Here is a 26970-nt window from a genome sequence, read left to right as displayed (position 1 = left end):
CTGGGCCCCGGACCTGACCCTAAAACAACCCTAACCCTGGGCCCTGGCACTAAAACAAGCCTAACCCTGGGCCCAGGTCCTGACCCTAAAACAACCCTAACCCTGGGCCCTGGCCCTGACCCTAAAACAACCCTAACCCTGGGCCCTGGCACTAAAGCAAGCCTAACCTTGGGCCCAAGTCCTCACCCTAAAACAACCCTAACCCTGGGCCTTGGCCCTGACCCTAAAACAAGCCTAAACCTGGGCCCTGGCCCTGACCCTAAAACACCCCTAAACCTGGGCCCTGGCCCTGACCCTAAAACAACACTAATGCTCGGCCCTGGCCCTGACCTAAAACAACCCTGACCCTGGGCCCTGGCCCTGACCCTAAAACAACCCTAACCCTGGGCCCTGGCACTAAAACAAGCCTAAACCTGGGCCCAGGTCCTGACCCTAAAACAACCGTAACCCTGGGCCCTGGCCCTGACCCTAAAACAACCCTAAACCTGGGCCCTGGCCCTGACCCTAAAACAAGCCTAACCCAGGGCCCTGGCCGTGACCCTAAAACAAGCCTAACCCTGGGCCCTGGGCCTGACACTAAAACAACCCTAACACTGGGCCCTGTCCTTGACACTAAAACAAGCCTAATCCTGGGCCCTGGCCCTGACCCTAAAACAAGCCTAACCGTGGGCCCAGAACCTGACCCTAAAACAAGCCTAACCCTGGGCCCTGACCCTGTCCCTAAAACAACCCTAACCCGTGGCCCTGGCACTGACCCTAAAACAACCCTATCCCTGGGCCCTGGCCATGACCTAAAACAACGCTAACCCTGGGCAGTGACCGTAAAACAACCCTAACCCTGGGCACTGACCCTAAAATAACCATAACCCTGGGCCCTGGCCCTAACCTTAAAACAACCCTAACCCTGGCCCTGGCCCTGACACTGAAACAACCCTTACCCTGGACCCTGGATCTGAGCCTAAAACAACCCTAACCCTGGGCCCTGGCCCTGACACTGAAACAACCCTTACCCTGGGCCCTGGCCCTGACCCTAAAACACCCCTAAACCTGGGCCCTGTCCCTGACCCTAAAACAACCCTAATGCTGGGCCCTGGCCTTGACCTAAAACAACCCTGACCCTGGGCCCTGGCCCTGACCCTAAAACAACCCTAGCCCTGGGCCCTGGCCCTGACCCTAAAACAACCCTAACGCTGGGCCCTGGCCCTGACCCTAAAACAAGCCTAACCCTGGGCCCTGGCCCTGACCCTAAAACAAGCCTAACCCTGGGCCCTGGCCCTGACCGAAAAACAAGCCTAACCCTGGGCCCTGGCCCTGACCCTAAAACAAGCCTAACCCGTGGCCCTGGCCCTGACCCTAAAACAACCCTATCCCTGGGCCCTGGCCATGACCTAAAACAACGCTAACCCTGGGCAGTGACCGTAAAACAACCCTAACCCTGGGCACTGACCCTAAAATAACCATAACCCTGGGCCCTGGCCCTAACCTTAAAACAACCCTAACCCTGGCCCTGGCCCTGACACTGAAACAACCCTTACCCTGGACCCTGGATCTGAGCCTAAAACAACCCTAACCCTGGGCCCTGGCCCTGACACTGAAACAACCCTTACCCTGGGCCCTGGCCCTGACCCTAAAACACCCCTAAACCTGGGCCCTGTCCCTGACCCTAAAACAACCCTAATGCTGGGCCCTGGCCTTGACCTAAAACAACCCTGACCCTGGGCCCTGGCCCTGACCCTAAAACAACCCTAACGCTGGGCCCTGGCCCTGACCCTAAAACAACCCTAACCCTGGGCCCTGGCCCTGACCCTAAAACAAGCCTAACCCTGGGCCCTGGCCCTGACCGAAAAACAAGCCTAACCCTGGGCCCTGGCCCTGACCCTAAAACAAGCCTAACCCTGGGCCCTGGCCCTGACCCTAAAACAAACCTAACCCTGGGCCCTGTCCCTGACCCTAAAACAACCCTCACCCTGGGCCCTGTCCCTGACGCTAAAACAACCCTAACCCTGGGCCCTGGCCCGCACCCTAAAACAACCCTAATCCTGGGCCCTGGCCCTGACCTAAAACAACCCTAACACTGGGCGCTAGCCCTGACACTAAAACAACCCTAACCCTGGGCCCTGGCACTAAAACAAGCCTAACACTGGGCCCAGTTCCTGACCCTAAAACAAACCTAACCCTGGGCCCTGGCCCTGACCCTAAAACAACCCTAAACCTGGGCCCTGGCCATGACCCTAAAACAACCCTCACCCTGGGCCCTGGCCCTAAAACAACCCTAACCCTGGGACCAGGACCTGACCCTAAAACAACCCTAACCCTGGGCCCTGGCCCTGACCCTAAACCAACCCTCACCCTGGGCCCTGGCACTAAAACAACCCTAACCCTGGGCCCAGGACCTGACCCTAAAACAACCCTAACCCTGGGCCCTGGCCCTGACCCTAAAACAAGCCTAACCCTGGGCCCTGGCCCTAAGACAAAAACAAGCCTTACCCTGGGCCCTGACCCTGACCCTAAAACAAGCCTAACCCTGGGCCCTGGCCCTGACCCTAAAACAACCCTACCCCTGGGCCCTGGCCCTGACCCTAAAACAACCCTAACCCTGGGACCTGGCCCTGACCTAAAACAACCCTAACCCTGGGCACTGGCCCTGACCTAAAACAACCCTAACCCTGGGCCCCGGACCTGACCCTAAAACAACCCTAACCCTGGGCCCTGGCACTAAAACAAGCCTAACCCTGGGCCCAGGTCCTGACCCTAAAACAACCCTAACCCTGGGCCCTGGCCCTGACCCTAAAACAACCCTAACCCTAGGCCCTGGCCCTGAACCTAAAACAACCCAAACGCTGGGCCCTGGCCCTGACCCTAAAACAAGCCTAACCCTGGGCCCTGGCCCTGACCCTAAAACAACCCTAACCCTGGGCCCTGGTCCTGACACTGAAACAACCCTTACCCTGGGCCCTGGCCCTGACCCTAAAACAACCCTAACCCTGGGCCCTGGCCCTGACCCTGAAACAACCCTTACCCTGGGCCCAGGCCCTGACCCTAAAACACCCCTAAACCTGGGCCCTGTCCCTGACCCTAAAACAACCCTAATGCTGGGCCCTGGCTCTGACCTAAAACAATCCTGACCCTAGGCCCTGGCCCTGACCATAAAACAACCCTAACCCTCTGCCCTGGCACTAAAACAAGCCTAACCCTGGGACCAGATCCTGAGCCTAAAACAACCCTAACCCTGGGCCCTGGCCCTGACCCTAAAACAACCCTAACGCTGGGCCCTGGCCCTGACCCTAAAACAACCCTAACGCTGGGCCCTGTCCCTGATCCTAAAACAACCCTAAACCTCGGCCCTAGCTCTGACCCTAAAACAACCCTAATCCTGGGCCCTGGCCCTGACCTAAAACAACCCTAACCCTGGGCCCTGGCCCTGACCCTAAAACAACCCTAAACCTGGGCCCTCGCACTAAAACAAGCCTAACACTGGGCCCAGGTCCTGACCCTAAAACAACCCTAACCCTGGGCCCTGGCCCTGACCCTAAAACAAGCCTAACCCTGGGCCCTGGCACTGACCCTGAAACAACACTAACCTTGGGCCCTGTCCCTGACCCTAAAACAAGCCTTACCCTGGGCCCTGGCCCTGACCCTAAAACAAGCCTAACCCTGGGCCTTGGCCCTGACCCTAAAACAAGCCTAAACCTGGGCCCTGGCCCTGACCCTAAAACAACCCTAAACCTGGGCCCTGGCCCTGACCCTAAAACAACCCTAACCCTGGGCCCTGGCATTAAAGCAAGCCTAACCCTGGGCCCAAGTCCTCACCCTAAAACAACCCTAACCCTGGGCCTTGGCCCTGACCCTAAAACAAGCCTAAACCTGGGCCCTGGCCCTGACCCTAAAACACCCCTAAACCTGGGCCCTGGCCCTGACCCTAAAACAACACTAATGCTCGGCCCTGGCCCTGACCTAAAACAACCCTGACCCTGGGCCCTGGCCCTGACCCTAAAATAACCCTAACCCTGGGCCCTGGCACTAAAACAAGCCTAAACCTGGGCCCAGGTCCTGACCCTAAAACAACCGCAACCCTGGGCCCTGGCCCTGACCCTAAAACAACCCTAAATCTGGGCCCTGGCCCTGACCCTAAAACAAGCCTAACCCTGGGCCCTGGCCGTGACCCTAAAACAAGCCTAACCCTGGGCCCTGGGCCTGACACTAAAACAACCCTAACACTGGGCCCTGTCCTTGACACTAAAACAAGCCTAATCCTGGGCCCTGGCCCTGACCCTAAAACAAGCCTAACCGTGGGCCCAGGACCTGACCCTAAAACAAGGCTAACCCTGGGCCCTGACCCTGTCCCTAAAACAACCCTAACCCGTGGCCCTGGCCCTGACCCTAAAACAACCCTATCCCTGGGCCCTGGCCATGACCTAAAACAACCCTAACCCTGGGCACTGACCGTAAAACAACCCTAACCCTGGGCACTGACCCTAAAATAACCATAACCCTGGGCCCTGGCCCTAACATTAAAACAACCCTAACCATGGCCCTGGCCCTGACACTGAAACATCCCTTACCCTGGACCCTGGACCTGAGCCTAAAACAACCCTAACCCTGGGCCCTGGCCCTGACACTGAAACAACCCTTACCCTGGGCCCTGGCCCTGACCCTAAAACACCCCTAAACCTGGGCCCTGTCCCTGACCCTAAAACAACCCTAATGCTGGGCCCTGGCCCTGACCTAAAACAACCCTGACCCTGGGCCCTGGCCCTGACCCTAAAACAACCCTAACCCTGGGCCCTGGCCCTGACCCTAAAACAACCCTAACGCTGGGCCCTGGCCCTGACCCTAAAACAACCCTAACCCTGGGCCCTGGCCCTGACCCTAAAACAAGCCTAACCCTGGGCCCTGGCCCTGACCCAAAAACAAGCCTAACCCTGGGCCCTGGCCCTGACCCTAAAACAAGCCTAACCCTGGGCCCTGGCCCTGACCCTAAAACAAACCTAACCCTGGGCCCTGTCCCTGACCCTAAAACAACCCTAACCCTGGGACCTGGCCCTAAAATACCCATAACCCTGGGCCCTGGACCTGACCCTAAAACAACCCTAACCCTGGGCACTGGCCCTGACACTGAAACATCCCTAACCCTGGACCCTGGCCCTGACCCTAAAACAATGCTAAACCTGGGCACTGGCCCTGACCCTAAAACAACCATAAACCTGGGCCCTGGCCCTGACCCTAAAACATCCCTAACCCTGGGCCCTGGCCCTCACCCTGAAACAAGCCTAACCCTGTGCCCTGGCCCTGACCCTAAAACAAGCCTAACCCTGGGCCCTGGCCCTGACCCTAAAACAACCCTCACCCTGGGCCCTGGACCTGACCCTAAAATAATCCTAATCCTCGTCCCTGGCCCTTACCTAAAACAACCCTAACCCTGGGCGCTAGCCCTGACACTGAAACAACCCTAACCCTGGGCCCTGTCACTAAAACAAGCCTAACACTGCGCCCAGGTCCTGACCCTAAAACAACCCTAACCTGGGCCGTGACCCTGACCCTAAAACAACCCTAACCCTGGGCCCTGGCACTAAAACAACCCTAACCCTGGGCCCAGGACCTGACCCTAAAACAACCCAAAGCCTGGGCCCTGGCTCTGACCCTAAAACAACCCTAACCCTGGGCCATGGCCCTGACCCTAAAACAACCCTAACCCTGGGCCCTGGCCCTGACCCTAAAACAACCCTAACCCTGTTCCCTGGCCCTGACCCTAAAACAACCCTAAACCTGGGCCCTGGCCATGACCCTAAAACAACCCTAACACTGGGCCCTGGCCCTGACCCTAAAACAACCCTAACCCTGGGCCCTGGCCCTGACCCTAAAACAACCCTAACGCTGGGCCCTGGCCCAGACCCTAAAACCACCCTAAACCTGGGCCCTGGCCCTGAACCTAAAACAAGCCTAAACCAGGGCCCTGGCCCTGACCCTAAAACAAGCGTAACACTGGGCCCTGGCCCTGACCCTAAAACAACCCTAACCCTGGGCCCTGGCCCTGACCCAAAACAAGCCTAATCCTGGGCCCTGGCCCTTTCCCTAAAACAACCCTAACCCTGGGCCTTGGCCCTGAACCTCAAACAACCCAAACCCTGGGCCCTGGCCCTGACGCTAAAACAAACCCAACCCTGGGCCCACACCCTAAAACAACCCTAACCCTGGGCCCTGACCCTAAAACAACCCTAACCCTGGGCCCTGACCCTAAAACAACCCTAACCCTGGGCCCTGACCCTAAAACAACCCTAACCCTGGGCCCTGATCCTAAAACAAGCCTAACCCTAGGCCCTGGCAATGACCCTAAAACAACGCTAACCCTGGGCCCTGGCCCTGACCCTAAAACAACCCTAACCCTGGGCCCTGGCCCTGACCCGAAAACAACCCTAACCCTGGGTCCTGGCCCTGACCCTAAAACAAGCCTAACCCTGTGCCCTGGCCCTGACCCTAAAACAAGCCTAACCCTGGGCCCTTGCCCTGACCCTAAAACAACCCTCACCCTGGGCCCTGTCCCTGACGCTAAAACAACCCTAACCCTGGGCCCTGGCCCTGACCCTAAAACAACCCTAATCTTGGGCCCTGGCCCTAACCTAAAACAACCCTAACACTGGGCGCTAGCCCTGACCCTAAAACAACCCAAACCCTGGGCCCTGGCACTAAAACAAGCCTAACACTGGGCCCAGGTCCTGACCCTAAAACAACCCTAACCCTGGGCCCTGGCCCTGACCCTAAACCAACCCTCACCCTGGGCCCTGGCACTAAAACAACCCTAACCCTGGGCCCAGGACCTGACCCTAAAACAACCTTAATCCTGGGCCCTGGCCCTGACCCTAAACCAACCCTCACCCTGGGCCCTGGCACTAAAACAACCCTAACCCTGGGCCCAGGACCTGACCCTAAAACAACCTTAATCCTGGGCCCTGGCCCTGACCCTAAAACAACCCTAACCCTGGGCCCTGGCCCTGACCCTAAAACAAGCCTTACCCTGGGCCTTGGCCCTGACCCTAAAACAAGCCTAACCCTGGGCCCTGGCCCAGACCCTAAAACAACCCTAACCCTTGGCCCTGGCCCTGACCCTAAAACAACCCTAAACCTGGACCCTGGCCCTGACCTAAAACAACCATAATCCTGGGCCCTGGCCTTGACCTAAAACAACACTAACCCGGGGCCCTGGCCCTGACCCTAAAACAACCCTAACCCTGGGCCCTGGCCCTGACCCTAAAACCACCCTAAACCTGGGCCCCGGCCCTGACCCTAAAACAAGCCTAACCCTGGGCCCTGGCCCTGACCCTAAAACAACCCTAACCCTGGGCCCTGGCACTAAAACAAGCCTAACACTGGGCGCAGGTCCTGACCCTACAACAACCCTAACCCTGGGCCCTGGCCCTGACCCTGAAACAACCCTAACCCTGGGCCCTGGCACTAAAACAACCCTAACCCTGGGCCCAGGACCTGACCCTAAAACAACCCTAACACTGGGCCCTGGCCCTGACCCTAAAACAACCCTAACCCTGGGCCCTGGCCTGACCCTAAAACAACCCTAACCCTGGGACTTTTCCCTGACCCTAAAACAAGCCTGACCCTGGACCCTGGCCCTGACCCAAAAACAAGACTTACCCTGGGCCCTGGCCCTGATACTGAAACAAGCCTAACCCTGGGCCCTGGCCCAGACCCTAAAACAACCCTAACCCTTGGCCCTGGCCGTGACCCTAAAACAACCCTAACCCTGGGCCCTGGCCCTGACCTAAAACAACCATAATCCTGGGCCCTGGCCCTGACCTAAAACAACACTAACCCTGGGCCCTGGCCCTAAAACAACCCTCACCCTGGGCCCTGTCCCTGACGCTAAAACAACCCTAAACCTGGGCCCTGGCCCTGACCTAAAACAACCCTAACACTGGGCGCTAGCCCTGACCCTAAAACAACCCTAACCCTGGGCCCTGGCAGTAAAACAAGCCTAACACTGGGCCCAGGTCCTGACCCTAAAACAACCCTAACCCTGGGCCCTGGCCCTGACCCTGAAACAACCCTAACCCTGGGCCCTGGCACTAAAACAACCCTAACCCTGGGCCCAGGACCTGACCCTAAAACAACCCTAACACTGGGCCCTGGCCCTGACCCTAAAACAACACTAACCCTGGGCCCTGGCCCTGACCCAAAAACAAGCCTTACCCTGGGCCCTGGCCCTGACCCTAAAACAAGCCTAACCCTGGGCCCTGGCCCAGACCCTAAAACAACCCTAACCCTTGGCCCTGGCCCTGACCCTAAAACAACCCTAAACCTGGGCCCTGGCCCTGACCTAAAACAACCATAATCCTGGGCCCTGGCCCTGACCTAAAACAACCCTAACCCTGGGCCCTGGCACTGACCCTAAAACAACCCTAACCCTGGGCCCTGGCCCTGACCCTAAAACAAACCTAACCCTGGGCCCTGGCCCTGACCCTCAAAAAACCCTAACCCTGGGCCCTGGCCATGACCCTAAAACAACCCTAACCCTGGGCCCTGGCCCTGACCCTAAAACAAGCCTAACCCTGGGCCCTGGCCCTGACCCTAAAACAACCCTAAACCTGGGCCTGGCCATGACCCTAAAACAACCCTAACCCTGGGCCCTGGCCCTGACCCTAAAACAACCCTAACCCTGTACCCTGGCCCTGACCCTAAAACAACCCTAACCCTGGGCCCTGGCCCTGACCCTAAAACCACCCTAACCCTGGGCCTTGGCCCTGACCCTCAAACAACCCAAACCCTGGGCCCTGGCCCTGACGCTAAAACAAACCCAACCCTGGGCCCTCACCGTAAAACAACCCTAACCCTGGGCCCTGACCCTAAAACAACCCTAACCCTGGGCCCTGACCCTAAAACCACCCTAACCCTGGGCCCTGATCCTAAAACAAGCCTAACCCTGTGCCCCGACCCTAAAAAAACCCTAACCCTGGGCCCTGGCGCTAAAACAAGCCTAACCCTGGGCGCAGGTCCTGACCCTAAAACAACCGTAACCCTGGGCCCTGGCCCTGACCCTAAAACAAGCCTAACTGTGGGCCCTGGCCCTGACCCTAAAACAACCCTAACCCTGGGTCCTGGCACTAAAACAAGCCTAAACCTGGGCCCAGGTCCTTACCCTAAAACAACCCTAACCCTGCGTCCTGACCCTAAAACAACCCTAACCCAGGACCCTGGCACTAAAACAAGCCTAACCCTGGGCCCAGGTCCTGACCCTAAAACAACCCTAACACTGGGCCCTGGCCCTGACCCTAAAACAACCCTAAACCTGGGCCCTGGCCATGACCCTAAAACAACCCTAACACTGGGCCCTGGCCCTGACCCTAAAACAAGCGTAACCCTGCGCCCTGGCCTTGACCCTAAAACAACCCTAACCCTGGGCCCTGGCCCTGACCCAAAACAAGCCTCATCCTGGGCCCTGGCCCTTTCCCTAAAACAACCCTAACCCTGGGCCTTGGCCCTGAACCTCAAACAACCCAAACCCTGGGCCCTGGCCCTGACGCTAAAACAAACCCAACCCTGGGCCCTCACCCTAAAACAACCCTAACCCTGGGCCCTGACCCTAAAACAACCCTAACCCTGGGCCCTGACCCTAAAACAACCCTAACCCTGGGCCCTGACCCTAAAACAACCCTAACCCTGGGCCCTGATCCTAAAACAAGCCTAACCCTAGGCCCTGGCAATGACCCTAAAACAACGCTAACCCTGGGCCCTGGCCCTGACCCTAAAACAACCCTAACCCTGGGCCCTGGCCCTGACCCGAAAACAACCCTAACCCTGGGCCCTGGCCCTGACCCTAAAACAAGCCTAACCCTGTGCCCTGGCCCTGACCCTAAAACAAGCCTAACCCTGGGCCCTTGCCCTGACCCTAAAACAACCCTCACCCTGGGCCCTGTCCCTGACGCTAAAACAACCCTAACCCTGGGCCCTGGCCCTGACCCTAAAACAACCCTAATCATGGGCCCTGGCCCTGACCTAAAACAACGCTAAAACTGGGCGCTAGCCCTGACCCTAAAACAACCCTAACCCTGGGCCCTGGCACTAAAACAAGCCTAACACTGGGCCCAGGTCCTGACCCTAAAACAACCCTAACCCTGGGCCCTGGCCCTGACCCTAAACCAACCCTCAACCTGGGCCCTGGCACTAAAACAACCCTAACCCTGGGCCCAGGACCTGACCCTAAAACAACCCTAATCCTGGGCCCTGGCCCTGACCCTAAAACAAGCCTTACTCTGGGCCCTGGCCCTGACCCTAAAACAAGCCTAACCCTGGGCCCTGGCCCTGACCCTAAAACAACCCTAACCCTGGGCCCTGACCCTGACCCTAAAACAAGCCTAACCCTGGGCCCTCGCCCTGAACCTAAAACATCACCAACCCTAGGCCCTGGCCCTAACCCTGACCCTACAACAACCCTAATCCTGGGCCCTGGCCCTGACCCTAAAACAACCCTAACCCTGGGCCCTCGCCCTGAACCTAAAACATCACCAACCCTAGGCCCTGGCCCTAACCCTGACCCTAAAACAACCCTAACCCTGGTCCCTGGCTCTGACCCTAAAACAAGCCTAACCCTGGGCCCTGGCCCAGACCCTAAAACAACCCTAACCCTTGGCCCTGGCCCTGACCCTAAAACAACCCTAAACCTGGGCCCTGGCCCTGACCTAAAACAACCATAATCCTGGGCCCTGGCCCTGACCTAAAACAACCCTAACCCTGGGCCCTGGCCCTGACCCTAAAACAACCCTAACCCTGGGCCCTGGCCATGACCCTAAAACAAACCTAACCCTGGGCCCTGGCCCTGACCCTAAAACAAGCCTAACCCTGGGCCCTGGCCCTGACCCTAAAACAACCCTAAACCTGGGCCTGGCCATGACCCTAGAACAACCCTAACCCTGGGCCCTGGCCCTGACCCTAAAACAACCCTAACCCTGTACCCTGGCCCTGACCCTAAAACAACCCTAACCCTGGGCCCTGGCCCTGACCCTAAAACCACCCTAACCCTGGGCCTTGGCCCTGACCCTCAAACAACCCAAACCCTGGGCCCTGGCCCTGACGCTAAAACAAACCCAACCCTGGGCCCTCACCGTAAAACAACCCTAACCCTGGGCCCTGACCCTCAAACAACCCAAACCCTGGGCCCTGGCCCTGACGCTAAAACAAACCCAACCCTGGGCCCTCACCCTAAAACAACCCTAACCCTGGGCCCTGACCCTAAAACAACCCTAACCCTGGGCCCTGACCCTAAAACCACCCTAACCCTGGGCCTGATCCTAAAACAAGCCTAACCCTGTGCCCCGACCCTAAAAAAACCCTAACCCTGGGCCCTGGCACTAAAACAAGCCTAACCCTGGGCGCAGGTCCTGACCCTAAAACAACCGTAACCCTGGGCCCTGGCCCTGACCCTAAAACAAGCCTAACTGTGGGCCCTGGCCCTGACCCTAAAACAACCCTAACCCTGGGTCCTGGCACTAAAACAAGCCTAAACCTGGGCCCAGGTCCTTACCCTAAAACAACTCTAACCCTGCGTCCTGACCCTAAAACAACCCTAACCCAGGACCCTGGCACTAAAACAAGCCTAACCCTGGGCCCAGGTCCTGACCCTAAAACAACCCTAACACTGGGCCCTGGCCCTGACCCTAAAACAACCCTAAATCTGGGCCCTGGCCATGACCCTAAAACAACCCTAACGCTGGGCCCTGGCCCTGACCCTAAAACAAGCGTAACCCTGCGCCCTGGCCTTGACCCTAAAACAACCCTAACCCTGGGCCCTGGCCCTGACCCAAAACAAGCCTCATCCTGGGCCCTGGCCCTTTCCCTAAAACAACCCTAACCCTGGGCCTTGGCCCTGAACCTCAAACAACCCAAACCCTGGGCCCTGGCCCTGACGCTAAAACAAACCCAACCCTGGGCCCTCACCCTAAAACAACCCTAACCCTGGGCCCTGACCCTAAAACAACCCTAACCCTGGGCCCTGACCCTAAAACAACCCTAACCCTGGGCCCTGACCCTAAAACAACCCTAACCCTGGGCCCTGATCCTAAAACAAGCCTAACCCTAGGCCCTGGCAATGACCCTAAAACAACGCTAACCCTGGGCCCTGGCCCTGACCCTAAAACAACCCTAACCCTGGGCCCTGGCCCTGACCCGAAAACAACCCTAACCCTGGGCCCTGGCCCTGACCCTAAAACAAGCCTAACCCTGTGCCCTGGCCCTGACCCTAAAACAAGCCTAACCCTGGGCCCTGGCCCTGACCCTAAAACAAGCCTTACCCTGGGCCCTGGCCCTGACCCTAAAACAAGCCTAACCCTGGGCCCTGGCCCAGACCCTAAAACAACCCTAACCCTTGGCCCTGGCCCTGACCCTAAAACAACCCTAAACCTGGGCCCTGGCCCTGACCTAAAACAACCATAATCCTGGGCCCTGGCCCTGACCTAAAACAACACTAACCCTGGGCCCTGGCCCTGACCCTAAAACAACCCTAACCCTGGGCCCTGGCCTTGAACCTAAAACCACCCTAAACCTGGGCCCTGGCCCTGACCCTAAAACAAGCCTAACCCTGGGCCCTGGCCCTGACCCTAAAACAACCCTAACCCTGGGCCCTGGCCCTGACCCTAAAACAAGCCTAACCCTGGGCCCTGGCCCTGACCCAAAACAAGCCTAACCCTGGGCCCTGGCCCTTTCCCTAAAACAACCCTAATCCTGGGCCTTGGCCCTGACCCTCAAACAACCCAAACCCTGGGCCCTGGCCCTGACGCTAAAACAAACTCAACGCTGGGCCCTCACCCTAAAACAACGCTAACCCTGGGCCCTGACCCTAAAACAACCCTAACCCTAGGCCCTGACCCTAAAACAACCCTAACCCCGGGCCCTGACCCTAAAACAACCCTAACCCTGGGCCCTGATCCTAAAACAAGCCTAACCCTGGGCCCCGACCCTAAAAAAACCCTAACCCTGGGCCCAGGCACTAAAACAAGCCTAACCCTGGGCGCAGGTCCTGACCCTAAAACAACCGTAACCCTGGGCCCTGGCCCTGACCCTACAACAACCCTTACCCTGGGCCCTGGCCCTGACCCTAAAACAAGTCGAACCCTGGGCCCTGGCCTTGACCCTAAAACAAGCCTAACCCTGGGCCCTGGCCCTGACCCTAAAACAACCCTAACCCTGGGCCCTGGCCCTGACCCTAAAACAAGCCTAAACCTGGGCCCTGGCCCTGACCCTAAAACAAGCCTAACCCTGGGCCCTGGCCCTGACCCTAAAACAAGAATAACCCTGGGCCGTGGCCCTGACCCTAAAACAACCCTAACCCTGGGCCCTGGCCCTGACCCTAAAACAACCCTAACCCTGGGCCCTGACCCTGACCCTAAAACAACCCTAAACCTGGGCCCTGGCCCTGACCTAAAACAACCCTAACCCTGGGCCCTGGCCCTGACCTAAAACAACCCTGACCCTGGGCCCTGGCCCTGACCCTAAAACAACCCTAACCCTGGGCCCTGACACTAAAACAAGCCTATCCCTGGGCCCAGGTCCTGACCCTATAACAACCCTAACCCTGGGCCCTGGCCCCGACCCTAAAACAACCCTAACCCTGGGCCCTGGCCCTGACCCTAAAGCAACCCTAACCCTGGGCCCTGGCCCAAATTGTAATGCGGTCTGTTGGGCAAAATTCCATATAAGCATAGTATAAATTAATAAAGCAAATCGTTATAAATTACTACGATTGATTTCAGAGTTTCTGAGAATAAAAGTAAGGAAAATGCAGAACACAAAGACAGAGAGTAAAAGGAGAAATTAGGAAAGCATTCTACATGTTTAATAGGAAGACACTGGCCGTGTTCCTGCAGCGGCAGTATGTCGTGACATGACATACTTTGGAGAGAAGTTAACAGATGAGGAAGTTGATAAAAATCATCAGAGGAGCAAAATACTGGTAGCGACACTCAAGGAAACCACGAAATTTCCATAACTTATGTCAGCAAAGTGGGAATATTGTACAGTGTGTGTTGAAGTTCCTATACAACATTGTTTATCTGCCGTTTGTTTGTAAGGAATGTATATACTAACAGTTCTTCTTGCTGTCAAAAGCATATGTGTGAATAAGTCATTTTAACTTATTCTTCTGTTTTTCTTTTATCTTCCTGCCATCATCCACAGCCTTACTTTAGAAATTTTTTCTTTAGAAAATTGAACAAGTGCCCCTTGTGGTGGCACATACCTCGAGGATGGGAGGCAGGGGTGGAAGGGTCACTTGAGGCCATTAGTTTGACACCAGCCTGGCCAACAAAGTGAGACCCCATGTCTGCAAAACAATTTAAAAATTAGCCAAGTATCATCATGTATACCTACAGTCCCAGCTACCTCAACTTACGGAGAAAGTTCAGGGCCTGGAGAGAAGGCTGGGAGGCAGGAGCTGGGTCTAAAGAGGCCATTGTAACGATGGAGCTGTGCCTGTGGAGGCTGTTGTGAGGCAGTAGGCTCATCTGCGGAGACTGCCGTGAGGTAGGGTATGGGCCTAAATAGGCCATTGTGAGTCATGAGCTTGGTCTGTAGAGGCTGACTGGAGAGAGTTCTGGGCCTGGCGAGGCTGCCGGGAGGTAGGAGCTGGGCCAAAAGATTTAAGCACATTTACGTTTATTAGGCACTTCATTTCCATTATTACACTGGAATATATAATAAAATAATTATAGAACTCACCATAATGTAGAATCAGTGGGCGTGTTAAGCTTGTTTTCCTGAAACTGGATGGTCCCACCTGAGCGTGATGGGAGAAAGTGACAGATCAATAGGTATTAGATTCTCATAAGAACAGCGCAACCTAGATCCCTCACATGCACGGTTCACAACAGGGTGCGTTCTCCTATGAGAATCTAATGCTGCTGCTCATCTGAGAAGGTGGAGCTCAGGCGGGAATGTGAGCAAAGGGGAGTGGCTGTAAATACAGACGAAGCTTCCCTCACTCCCTCACTCGACACCACTCACCTGCTGTGTGGCTCCTTATGGCTCCATGGCTCAGGGGTTGGGGACCCCTGCTCAAGTGCATCCAAAGCGACCCTTCCCACACCAGTCTTCATAGTAGTCAAGTGCAGCAACCACTTAGCTCCCAAGGCGTGTGCCTCAGCTGGCATTTCATCACAATCAACAGTAAGTGGTAGCTTGAGTCATTGTGAGGTCACTTCCTGGAAATCACCCTAACCCTGGGCCCCGGGCCCTGACCCTAAAACCCTAACCCTGGGCCCCGGTCCCTGACCCTAAAACCCTAACCCTGGGCCCCGGGACCTGACCCTGAAGCCCTAACCATGGGCCCCGGGCCCGGACCCTGAAGCCCTAACCCTAGGCCCCGGGCAATGACCCTGAAGCCCTAACCCTGGGCCCCAGGCCCTGACCCTGAAGCCCTAACCCTGGGCCCGGGGCCATGACCCTGAAGCCCAAACCCTGGGCCCCGGGCACTGACCCTGAAGCCCTAAACCTGGGCCCCGGGCCCGGATCCTGAAGCCCTAACCCTGGGCCCCGGGCCCTGACCCTGAAGCCCTAACACTGGGCCCTGGGCACTGACCCTGAAACCCTAACCCTGGGCGCCGGGCCCTGACCCTGAAGCCCTAACCCTGGGCCCCGGGCCCTGGCCTTGAAGCCCTAACCCTGGGCCCCGGGCCCTGGCCCTAAAGCCCTAACCTTGGGCCCTAGCCCTGAACTTAAACAAGCCTAAACCTAGGCCCTGGCCCTGACCCTAAATCAACCCTAACCCTGGGCACTGGCCCTGACCCTAAAACAAACCTAACCCTGGGCCCTGGCCCTGACCCTAAAACAAGCCTAACCCTGGGCCCTGGCCCTGACCCTAAAACAAGCCTAACCCTGGGCCCTGGCCCTGACCCTAAAACAACCCTAACCCTGGGCCCTGACCCTAAAACAACCCTAACCCTGGGCCGTGACCCTAAAACAACCCTAACTCTGGGCCCTGACATTAAAACAACCCTAACCCTGGGCCCTGGCCCAAATTGTAATGAGGTCTGTTGGGCAAAATTCCATATAAGCATAGTGTAAATTAATAAAGCAAATCGTGATAAATTAGTACGATTGACTTTCTGGAGTTTCTGACAATAAAAGTAAGGAAAATGCAGAACACAAAGACAGAGAGTAAAAAGAGAAATTAGGAAAGCATTCTACATGTTTAATAGGACGACACTGGCCGTGTTCGTGCAGCGGCAGTATGTCGTGTCATGACATACTTTGGAGAGAAGTTAACAGATGAGGAAGTTGATAAAAATCATCAGAGAAGCAAAATACTGGTAGCGACACTCAAGGAAACCACGAAATTTCCATAACTTATGTCAGCAAAGTGGGAATATTGTACAGTGTGTGTTGAAGTTCCTATACAACATTGTTTATCTGCCGTTTGTTTGTTTGTAAGGAATGTATATACTAAAAGTTCTTCTTGCTGTCAAAAGAATATGTGTGAATAAGTCATTTTAACTTATTCTTCTGTTTTTCTTTTATCTTCCTGCCATCATCCCACAGCCTTACTTTAGAAATTTTTTCTTTAGAAAATTGAACAAGTGCTCCTTGTGGTGGCACATACCTCGAGGATGGGAGGCAGGGGTGGAAGGGTCACTTGAGGCCATTAGTTTGACACCAGCCTGGCCAACAAAGTGAGACCCCATGTCTGCAAAACAATTTAAAAATTAGCCAAGTATCGTCATGTATACCTACAGTCCCAGCTACCTCAACTTACGGAGAAAGTTCAGGGCCTGGAGAGAAGGCTGGGAGGCAGGAGCTGGGTCTAAAGAGGCCATTGTAACGATGGAGCTGTGCCTGTGGAGGCTGTTGTGAGGCAGTAGGCTCATCTGCGGAGACTGCCGTGAGGTAGGGTATGGGCCTAAATAGGCCATTGTGAGTCATGAGCTTGGTCTGTAGAGGCTGACTGGAGAGAGTTCTGGGCCTGGCGAGGCTGCCGGGAGGTAGGAGCTGGGCCAAAAGATTTAAGCACATTTACGTTTCTTAGGCACTTCATTTCCATTATTACACTGGAATACATAATAAAATAATTATAGAACTCACCATAATGTAGAATCAGTGGGCGTATTAAGCTTGTTTTCCTGAAACTGGATGGTCCCACCTGAGCGTGATGGGAGAAAGTGACAGATCAATAGGTATTAGATTCTCATAAGAACAGCGCAACCTAGATCCCTCACATGCACGGTTCACAACAGGGTGCGTTCTCCTATGAGAATCTAATGCTGCTGCTCATCTGAGAAGGTGGAGCTCAGGCGGGAATGTGAGCAAAGGGGAGTGGCTGTAAATATAGACGAAGCTTCCCTCACTCCCTCACTCGACACCACTCACCCGCTGTGTGGCTCCTTACGGCTCTATGGCTCAGGGGTTGGGGACCCCTGCTCAAGTGCATCCAAAGCGACCCTTCCCACACCACTCCTCATAGTAGTCAAGGGCAACAACCATTTAGCTCCCAAGGCATGTGCCTCAGCTGGCATTGTGTCACAATCAACAGTAAGTGGTAGCTTGAGTCACTGTGAGGTCACTTCCTGGAAATCACCCTAACCCTGGGCCCTGACCCTAAAACCCAAACCCTGGGCCATGACCCTAAAACACTATCCCTGGGCCCTGACCCTAAAACCCTAACCCTGGGCCCTGACCCTAAAAACCTAACCCTGGGCCCTGGCCCTGACCCTAAAACCCTAAACCTGGGCCCTGGCCATGACCCTAAAACAATAACCCTCGGCCCTGGCCCTGACCGAAAAACCCTAACGCTGGGCCCAGGCCCTGAACCTAAAACCCTAACCCTGGGCCCTGTCCCTGAGCCTAAACCCTAACCCTGGGCCCTGGCCCTGACCCTCAAACCCTAACCCTGGGCCCTGGCCCTCAGCCTAAAACCCTAACCCAGGGCCCTGGCCCTGTGCCTACAACGGTAACCCTGCGCCCTGGCCCTGACCCTAAAACCCTAACCCTGGGCCCTGGCCCTGAGCCTAAAACCCTAAACCTGGGCCCTGGCCCTGAGCCTAAAACCCTAACCCTGGGCCCTGGCCATGAGCCTAAAACCCTAACCGTGGGCCCTGGCCCTGACTCTAAAACCCTAACCCTGGGCCCTGGCCCTGAGTCTAAAACCCTAACCCTGGGCCCTGGCCCTGACCCTAAAACCCTAACCCTGGGCCCTCACTGTGAGCCTAAAACCCTATCCCTGGGCCCTGGCCCTGAGCCTAAAACCCTATCCCTGGGCCCTAGCCCTGAGCCTAAAACCCTAACCCTAGGCCCTGGCCCTTACCCCAAAACCCTAACCCTGGGCCCTGACCCTAAAACAAACCTAACCCTGGGCCCTGACCCTAAAACAACCCTAACCCTGGACCCTGACCCTAAAACAACCCTAACCCTGGGCCCTGACCCTAAAACAACCCTAACCATGGGCCCGGACCCTAAAACAAGCCTAACCCTGGGCCCTGACCCTAAAACAAGCCTAACCATGGGCCCTGACCCAAAAACAAGCCTAACCCTGGGCCCTGACCCTAAAACAACCCTAACCCTGGGCCCTGACCCTAAAACAACCCTAAACCTGGGCCCTGACCCCAAAACAACCATAACCCTGGGCCCTGACCCTAAAACAATCCTAGCCCTGGGCCCTCACCCAAAAACAACCCTAACAATGGGACCTGACCCTAAAACAACCCTAAACCTCAGCCTTAACCCTAAAACAACCCTAACCCTGGGCCCTGACACTAAAACAAACCTAATCCTGGGCCCTGACCCTAAACCAACCCTAACCCTGGGACCTGACCCTAAAACAACCCTAGCCCTGGGCCCTGACCCTAAACCAACCCCAACCCTGGGCCCTGACCCTAAAACAACCCTAACCCTGGGCCCTGAGCCTAAAACCCTAACCCTGGGCCCTGGCCCTGAGCCTAAAACCCTAACCCTGGGCCCTGGCCCAGAGCCTAAAAGCCTAATCCTGGGCCCGGGCCCTGAGCCTAAAACCCTAACCCTGGGCCTTGACCCTTACACTACAACCCTCAACCTGGGCCCTGGCCCTGATCATAAAACCCTAACCGTGGGCCCTGACCCTAAAACAACCCTAACCCTGGGCCCTGACCGTAAAACAACCCTAACCCTGGGCCCTGACCCTCAAACAACCCCAACCCTGGGCCGTGACCCTAAAACAACCCTAACCCTGGGTCCTGACCCTCATACAACCCTAACCCTGGGCCCTGGCCCTGACCCTAAAACAACCCTAACCCTGGGCCCTGGCCCTGACCCTGAAACAACCCTAACCCTGGGCCCTGGCCCTGACCCTAAAACCCTAACCCTGGGCCCTGGACCTGAGCCTAAAAAACTAACCCAGGGCCCTGACCCTAAAGCAACCATAATTTTGGGCCCTGGCCCTCACCCTAAAACAAGCCTAACCCTGGGCCCTGGCCCTGACCCTAAAACAACCCTAACCCTGGGCCCTGACCCTAAAACAACCCTAACCCTTTGCCCTGACCCTAAATCAACCCTATCCCTGGTCCCTGACCCTAAAACAACCCTAACCCTGGGCCCAGACCCGAAAACAACCCTAACCCTGGGCCCTGACCCTAAAACAAGCCTAACCCTGGGCCCTGGCCCTGACCCTAAAACCACCCTAACCCTGGGCCCTTGTCCTGACCCTCAAACAACCCTAACCCTGGGCCCTGGCCCTGACCCTAAAACAACCCTAACCCTGGGCCCTGGCCCTGACCCTAAAACAACCCTAACCCTGGGCCCTGGCCCTGACCCTAAAACAACCCTAACCCTGGGCCCTGGCCCTGACCCTAAAACAACCCTAACCCTGGGCCCTGGCCCTGACCCTAAAACAAGCCTAACCCTGGGCCCTGGCCCTGACCCTAAAACAACCCTAACCCTGGGCCCTGGCCCTGACCCTAAAACAACCCTATCCCTGGGCCCTGGCCCAAATTGTAATGAGGTCTGTTGGGCAAAATTCCATATAAGCATAGTATAAATTAATAAAGCAAATCGTGATAAATTAGTACGATTGACTTTCTGGAGTTTCTGACAATAAAAGTAAGGAAAATGCAGAACACAAAGACAGAGAGTAAAAAGAGAAATTAGGAAAGCATTCTACATGTTTAATAGGAAGACACTGGCCGTGTTCGTGCAGCGGCAGTATGTCGTGACATGACATATTTTGGAGAGAAGTTAACAGATGAGGAAGTTGATAAAAATCATCAGAGAAGCAAAATACTGGTAGCGACACTCAAGTAAACCACGAAATTTCCATAACTTATGTCAGCAAAGTGGGAATATTGTACAGTGTGTGTTGAAGTTCCTATACAACATTGTTTATCTGCTGTTTGTTTGTTTGTAAGGAATGTATATACTAACAGTTCTTCTTGCTGTCAAAAGAATATGTGTGAATAAGTCATTTTAACTTATTCTGTTTTTCTTTTATCTTCCTGCCATCATCCCACAGCCTTACTTTAGAAATTTCTTCTTTAGAAAATTGAACAAGTGCTCCTTGTGGTGGCACATACCTCTAGCATGGGAGGCAGGGGTGGAAGGGTCACTTGAGGCCATTAGTTTGACACCAGCCTGGCCAACAACGTGAGACCCCATGTCTACAAAACAATTTAAAAATTAGCCAAGTATCGTCATGTATACCTACAGTCCCAGCTACTCAGGAGGCTCAGGTAGGAGTACCCTTAGCCCAGGAGTTCAAGGCTGCAGTGAGCTCTGATAGCACTACTGTACTCAAGCCTGGGTGACAGGGTGAGACCCCATCTCCTACAATAAAAAACAAAGAAAAAAAAATAGTTCAAGTAGCAAGTTGTATGTGGCTTAGTCTGAATATTTGTAAACTAGAAATTCTCAATCTTTTGGGGTCTAACATCCCTTTACCTTTTTTAACTTTATTGAAGATCTCTAGGACTATTTCTTTCTGTTGATAATTATATGAAAACTAGAAAATAAGACCCAAATTTTTAAATATTATTCATCACATATTAAAGCCATTACATGTTGATATAAGATTTTAAAAATATTTAATATTCATTACATATTAATAATAAAACCATTACATGTCGATATAATACTTTTTTTTCTTTGAGACAAAGTCTTGTTCTCTTGCCCAGGCTGGAGTGAAGTGGCTCAATCTCAGCTCATTGCAACCTCCTCCCCACAGGTTCAAGTGATTCTCCTACCTCAGCCTCCCAAGTAGCTGGGATTACAGGCGTCCACTACCATGTGCAGCTAATTATTGTGTTTTCTTAGTAGAGAAGGAGTTTCACCATGTTGGCAAGGCTGGTCTTGAACTCTTGACCTCAGGCGATCCACCTGCCCGGGTCTCCCTAAGTGCTGGGATTACAGGTGTCAGCCACCGCGCCCACCCCGATTAATGTATGTTTTAAAACACTGATTAGTCAGGCAACAACACCGGGCAGGGGTCTCCTCATTCCCAGCGACGCAAACCCCACTGCACGGCTGAGGGGTTGCAAGGGCTGCAGAGCCAAAAGGCTCTGACTTGAGATATTATTTTACTTGTATTTTTATTTGTATTGTGAGACAGGTACTGCTCTGTCACCCAGACTGGAGTGCAGCTGTGCATTTACAGCTCGCTGCAGCCTCGACCTCCTGGGCTCAAGCCATCTTCCTGCCTCAGCTCCCCAGTAGCTGGTAGTACAGTTGAGTGTCACCATGCCTGGTTATGTTTTTAATTTTTTTGTAGAGTGAGGGTTCTTGCTATGTTGCCCAAGCTGGCCTCAAACTCCTGACCTCAAGAGATCTGCCCACTTCAGCCTCCTGAGTAGCTGAAACTACAAGTACACATCACCATGCCTAGCTATATTTATTTAATTTTGAAAAATATTTTTGTAAAGAGCAGATCTTGCTGTGTTGTCCAGGCTGGTCTTGAACACCTGCCCTTAAAAGATACCCGCACCTCTGCTTACCAAAGAGCTGGGACTACAGGCATGAGCCATTGCAATGAGCCTGAAGAGATTTCTTTAATCTAGCATCCCATACTTGGTAGGATTGGGAAAGGCAGTAGTGTTTTTTAAAATTACTTAATAATTTCAGTAACAATCAAACTCAACCTTGACCCCTGCCTTCTCTCACACCCCATATCCAGTCTGTCAGGAAATCCTGTTGATTGTCTTCGACATCTACTAAAGATCCCCACCCAGCAACTCCCTGGCCTCCTCCCCTACTTCTCCCCTCTGACCATCTCTCAACACCACCACGACCCTGGTCAGGACCACCATCATCTCCTGCCTGGATGTTGCCAAAGCTTGGCCCCCATGCTTCTATCACATCTTCCCACAGTCTTTCTCAACTCAGCAGCCAGAGAATGCTTTTAAATCGGGAGACAGATCATGTCGCCTCTCTGCTCAGAACCCTCCCGCAGTTCCCATCTGAGTCAGAGTAAAAGCCAAAGCCCCACCAATAACCTCCCAGGGCTTATGTGATCTGTACTGATCCCCACCCAGCAACTCCCTGGCTCCCTCCCCTAATTCTCTTCCTCTCTCCATCTGCTACATGGGCCTCCTTCCAGAGCCAGAGACACACCTCAGACAGTTTATTCTATTGTTTCTGCCTACAATCCTCTTCCCTCAGCACCTTGGCCACCTCCTTCAAATCTTTACTCAATTTTCACTTAGGAGGCCACCCCTGACCATTCTATTTAACATTGCCATCTGTCCCCATGCCCACCATGCTCATTTCTTCTTTCTTTACTTTCTTCTTTCTTTTTTTCAAGATCTCACTGTCACCAAGGCTGGAGTGCAGTGGCGAAATCACAGCTCACTGCAACCTCAAATTTCCAGGCTCAAGCGATCCTCCCACCTCAGCCTCCCGAGTACCTGAGACTCCAGGTTCATGCCACCATGCCTGGCTAAATTTTTTAGTATTTTATTTTATTTTATTTTATTTTGAGACAGAGTTTCACTCTTCTTGCCCAGGCTGTAGTGTAACGGTGCGATCCCGGCTCACTGCAACCTCCACCTCCCAGATTCAAGTGATTCTCCTGCCTCAGCCTTCCAAGTAGCTGGGATTACAGGTGCGTGCCACCACGCCCAGCTAATTTTTGTATTTTTAGTAGAGCCGGGGTTTCACAATGTTGGCCAGGCTGGTGTCAAACTCCTGACCTCAGGTAATCTGCCTGCTTCGGCCTCCCAAAGTGCTGGAATTACAGGCGTGAGCCACCACGCCTGGCCAATTTTTTCATTTTTTGTAGAGACAAGGTCTTACTATGTTGCCCAGACTGGTCTTGAACTCCTGGCCTCAAGTGATCCTCCTGCCTAAATTCCTAAAGTGCTGGGATTACCGGCATGAGCCATCATGCCTGGCTTCATGTTCATTTCTTCTTGCTGCTGCAACATAGTTTGCAGTTTCCTACATTTAGTGGCTTAAAACACCACAAATCTACCATCTTACAGTTCTAGGGGCCAGAAACCCAAACTAGGTCTATTAAGGCTAAAGTCAAGGTGTCAGCAGGGCTGCATTCCTTCTGGAGACTCTAATATGTTCCCTTGGCTTTTCCAGCTTCTAGAAGCCACCCCCATTCCTTGGATCATGGCCCCTGACTCCATCTTCAAAGCCAGAGGTGAAGCATCTTCAAATCTCCCTCTCTTACCTCTGCTTTCATCACCACATCTCCTGCTCCAATTCTGAATCTCCTACTGTCTTTTATAAAGACCCTTGTGATTGCTGGGCATGGTGGCTCCCACCCAGAATCCCAACACTTTGGGAGGTCAAGGCAGGAGGAACACTTGAGGCCCGAAGTTTGAAACTAGCATGAAAAACACAGTGAGACCACCCCCTCTAGAAAAAAATAAAAATAAATATTAGCCCGACATGGTGGTATGCGCCTGTAGTCCCAGCTCCTTGAGAGGCTGAGGTGAGACAATCGATTTAGCCCAGGAGTTTGAGGTCAGCCTGGACAACATAACTCAATCTCATCTCTACAAGGACGAGGTGGGAGGATCACTCGAGCCCAGGAACTTGTGGCCGGCCTGGGCAACAAAAGAAGACCCCATCTGGCCAACACGGCCAACCTGGCCACCATGGTGAAACTCTGACTCTACAAAAATGAGCTGGGCATGGGTGACATGCATGTGTAGTCCTAGCTACTTGGGAGGTTGAGATGGGAGGATTGCCTGATCTCAGGAGGCCAAAGCTATAGTGAGCTATGATCACACCACTGCACTCCAGCCTGGATGACACAGGAGATTCTGTCTCAAAAAAAAGAAAAGAAATATATATTTAATCTCTGTCCCTGGTTCGTGGCACAGAGCTTCTAAAACTCTTACAAAGACCTCAGTGATAGATGTGACAGGAACATCTTTTCTTTTAATATTTGGTCTTGGTCCCAGGTTTCTAACACGAGAGCCTCTAAGAACTTTGGGATCTCCAGCATGGTAAGAATGCATTTGGGGATGTTGTTGAGATGACTGGGTGACTGCAAGCTCCTAAATTTCCTCAAGAGGAGGGCTGATTACCACGCAACCACATGGTAAGAGGCTTGGAACTTTCAGCCTCATGCACTGAACTCCAGGAGGAAGAGGGGCTGGAGACTGACTTAATCACCAACAGCCAAAGATTTTATCAATCACGCTTGCATAATAACGCCTCCATAAACACCCTGAATGGGGTTTGCAGAGCTTTCAGGGTTGCTGGACACAGGAGATGCTGGGAGGGTCACATGTTCAACAGAGGGCATGGGAGCTCTGTGCCCCTCCGAACTTAACTTGCCCTGGGTATCTTTTTTTTTGAGACAGGATCAGGCTCTTTTGTCCAAGCTAGAGTGCAGTGGCACAATCTCAGCTTACTGTAACCTAAGCCTCCCCAGTCCCCAGCTCAAGGTATCCTCTCATCTCAGCTTCCCTAGTAGTTGGAACTCTAGGTGCACACCATCACACCGGTTATTATTATTTTTTAATTTTTTATAGAGACAGGTTTTCACCATGTTGCCCAGGCTGGTCTCAAACTCTTGAGTTTAAGCGATCCTCCCACCTTGGCCTCCCAAAGTGCTGAGATTACAGGCATGAGCCACTGCATCCAGCATGCACGTCTCTTTCATTGACTGTTTCTGAGATGTATCCTTCACAATGAACCAGTAATAAGAAATGAACTGGCCAGATGTGGTGGCTCCCATCTGTAATCCCAGCACTTTCAGAGGCTGAGGTGGGAGGATCACTTGAGACCAGGAATTTGTGGCCAGCCTGGCCAACACAACAAGATCCCATCTATACAAAAAAAAAAAAGAAACTAGCCAGATGTGGTGGTGCAGGCATGTAGTCTCAGCTACTAGGGAGGCTGAGGTGGGAGAACCACTGGAGCCCAGACAATCAAGGCTGCAATGAGCTATGACTGCACCATTGCACACCAGCCTGGGCAACAAAATAAGACCCTCTCTCTCAGAAAAAAAGAAAAATAAACTGTTTTTCTGAGTTCCGTAAACTGTTCTAGCAAATTATTAAACCCAAGAAGACAGTTATGGGAACCCCCGATTGGTAACAGGTTGGTCAAAAGTATGGTGACAACTTAGGACTTGCCATTGGCATCTGAAGTGAGGATGGCCTCGTGGGACTGAGCCCCTAACTTGTGGGGTCTGTGCTAACTCCAGGTAGTATCAGAATAAAGTCATGGGATACCCAGCTAATATCCAGAGCACTGAAGAATTTGGTGTAGAAACTCCATACATACATTCAGTCAGAAGTGTGTGAGTAGAGACAAACATGGGCTTTTCTGTCACCTACCTGCTTAACTGCATAGGAGAGGCAATATGTGGTGCTCATGAACAAAGCAAACATTAAAGTCAGACCAGACCCAACATTTGACTCAGTCTTAATATCCAGGTGAGCCTGCTCAAATCATTCATTATTCCTAAGGCTTCATCACTCCATTCATAAAATGGGGATAACTGTGGCACCTACATGTGATTCTGTGAGAATTAACGAAATACTATGCTTGGGGTTATTGTGATCATTATACCTGTTCCAAACTATTTGACAAGGACAGTGATGGATGAAGACATCAAAAAATCAGAAACTGCAATGAGGTCTCTCAGGCAAAATTCCATACAAGCAAATTACTGTGTCTACACAGCATTCCTGCCACACTTAATTCACCATTCCCTGAACAAAATATGCCATCTTCGTTGTTCAGGTCTGTACGGTGCTGGTTTCCCTTCCGGGCAGTTTGCGCTATCCCATCCCGGCCCATTCCCCATCCCTCCACCTCCCCCTTCCCTCCCCACTCTCATACAACTCTTCCTCATCTTTCAGGACTTGGCTTCAATGTCACCTTAACTGGAAGCTTCTCTCACTCTCCAGAAGAGCTTCCCATTGCACTTGATGCATGCACTATTATTTGATCATTTTTAAGTTACAGTCCAAATCTTTTTGTACCTGAATAACATGTTGCCCAGTCAGTCTCTCTTCCTGGATTCAGAAGTCCTTCATGGTAGATCCAGCTGGAAGTGACAAAAAGACATCTTTTGACATAAAGGGATGACACAGACAGACATAAGTTCTTAAATGTCTTAAATGTTATGTGAAAATTAAACAGAATTCAAAGACTTGTGGGGAACACTTAGGAATTTACTGGGAATGTCATAAAGGGTTAATTTGTATTTTATTTTATTTTTTGAGACAGTCTCATTCTGTCACCTAGGCTGGAGTGCAGTGGTGCAATCAGGCTCACTGCAGCCTTGACCACCTGGGCTCAAGCAATCTCACTTAATTTTTATTTGGTTTAAGAAAGTCTTGGTTGAAGGTGGTGGCTTATGCCTGTAATCTCAGCAATTTGGGAGGCTGAGAGAGGTATATTACTTGAGGCCAGGAGTTTGAGATCAGCCTGGGCAATATATTAAGACCCTGCCTCTACCAAAAAACAGAGTGAATGTGTGGAAGACAATTTTTCCACAGACTGGGAGTGAGGGAATAATTTCAGGATGATTCAAGTGCATTACATATATTG

General features: G+C 53.4%; 1 long non-coding RNA gene across 28 annotated transcripts in view; it reads right to left on the bottom strand.

The window, feature by feature from the left end:
• LOC129532022 (uncharacterized) overlaps positions 1-26970 on the bottom strand; it is a 369252-nt gene that overhangs the window by 293441 nt on the left and 48841 nt on the right. For 23 of the 28 annotated variants that reach the window (XR_010129748.1, XR_010129772.1, XR_010129751.1 and 20 more), the window contains 5 exons: positions 26400-26464; positions 17074-17131; positions 16748-16980; positions 14716-14773; positions 14390-14622 (listed from right to left, as the gene is read on the bottom strand). This is a non-coding gene — a long non-coding RNA (uncharacterized lncRNA). Of the gene's footprint in view, positions 1-14389; positions 14623-14715; positions 14774-16747; positions 16981-17073; positions 17132-20655; positions 20779-26399; positions 26465-26970 lie in introns of all 28 variants that reach the window. The other 5 variants (XR_010129747.1, XR_010129746.1, XR_010129754.1 and 2 more) reach the window with 4 other exon arrangements.

Source organism: Gorilla gorilla, chromosome 11 (assembly GCF_029281585.2).
Source record: "Gorilla gorilla gorilla isolate KB3781 chromosome 11, NHGRI_mGorGor1-v2.1_pri, whole genome shotgun sequence".
NCBI classification, from domain to species: domain Eukaryota; kingdom Metazoa; phylum Chordata; class Mammalia; order Primates; family Hominidae; genus Gorilla; species Gorilla gorilla.
This window is presented reverse-complemented; position numbering and strand designations above follow the sequence as displayed.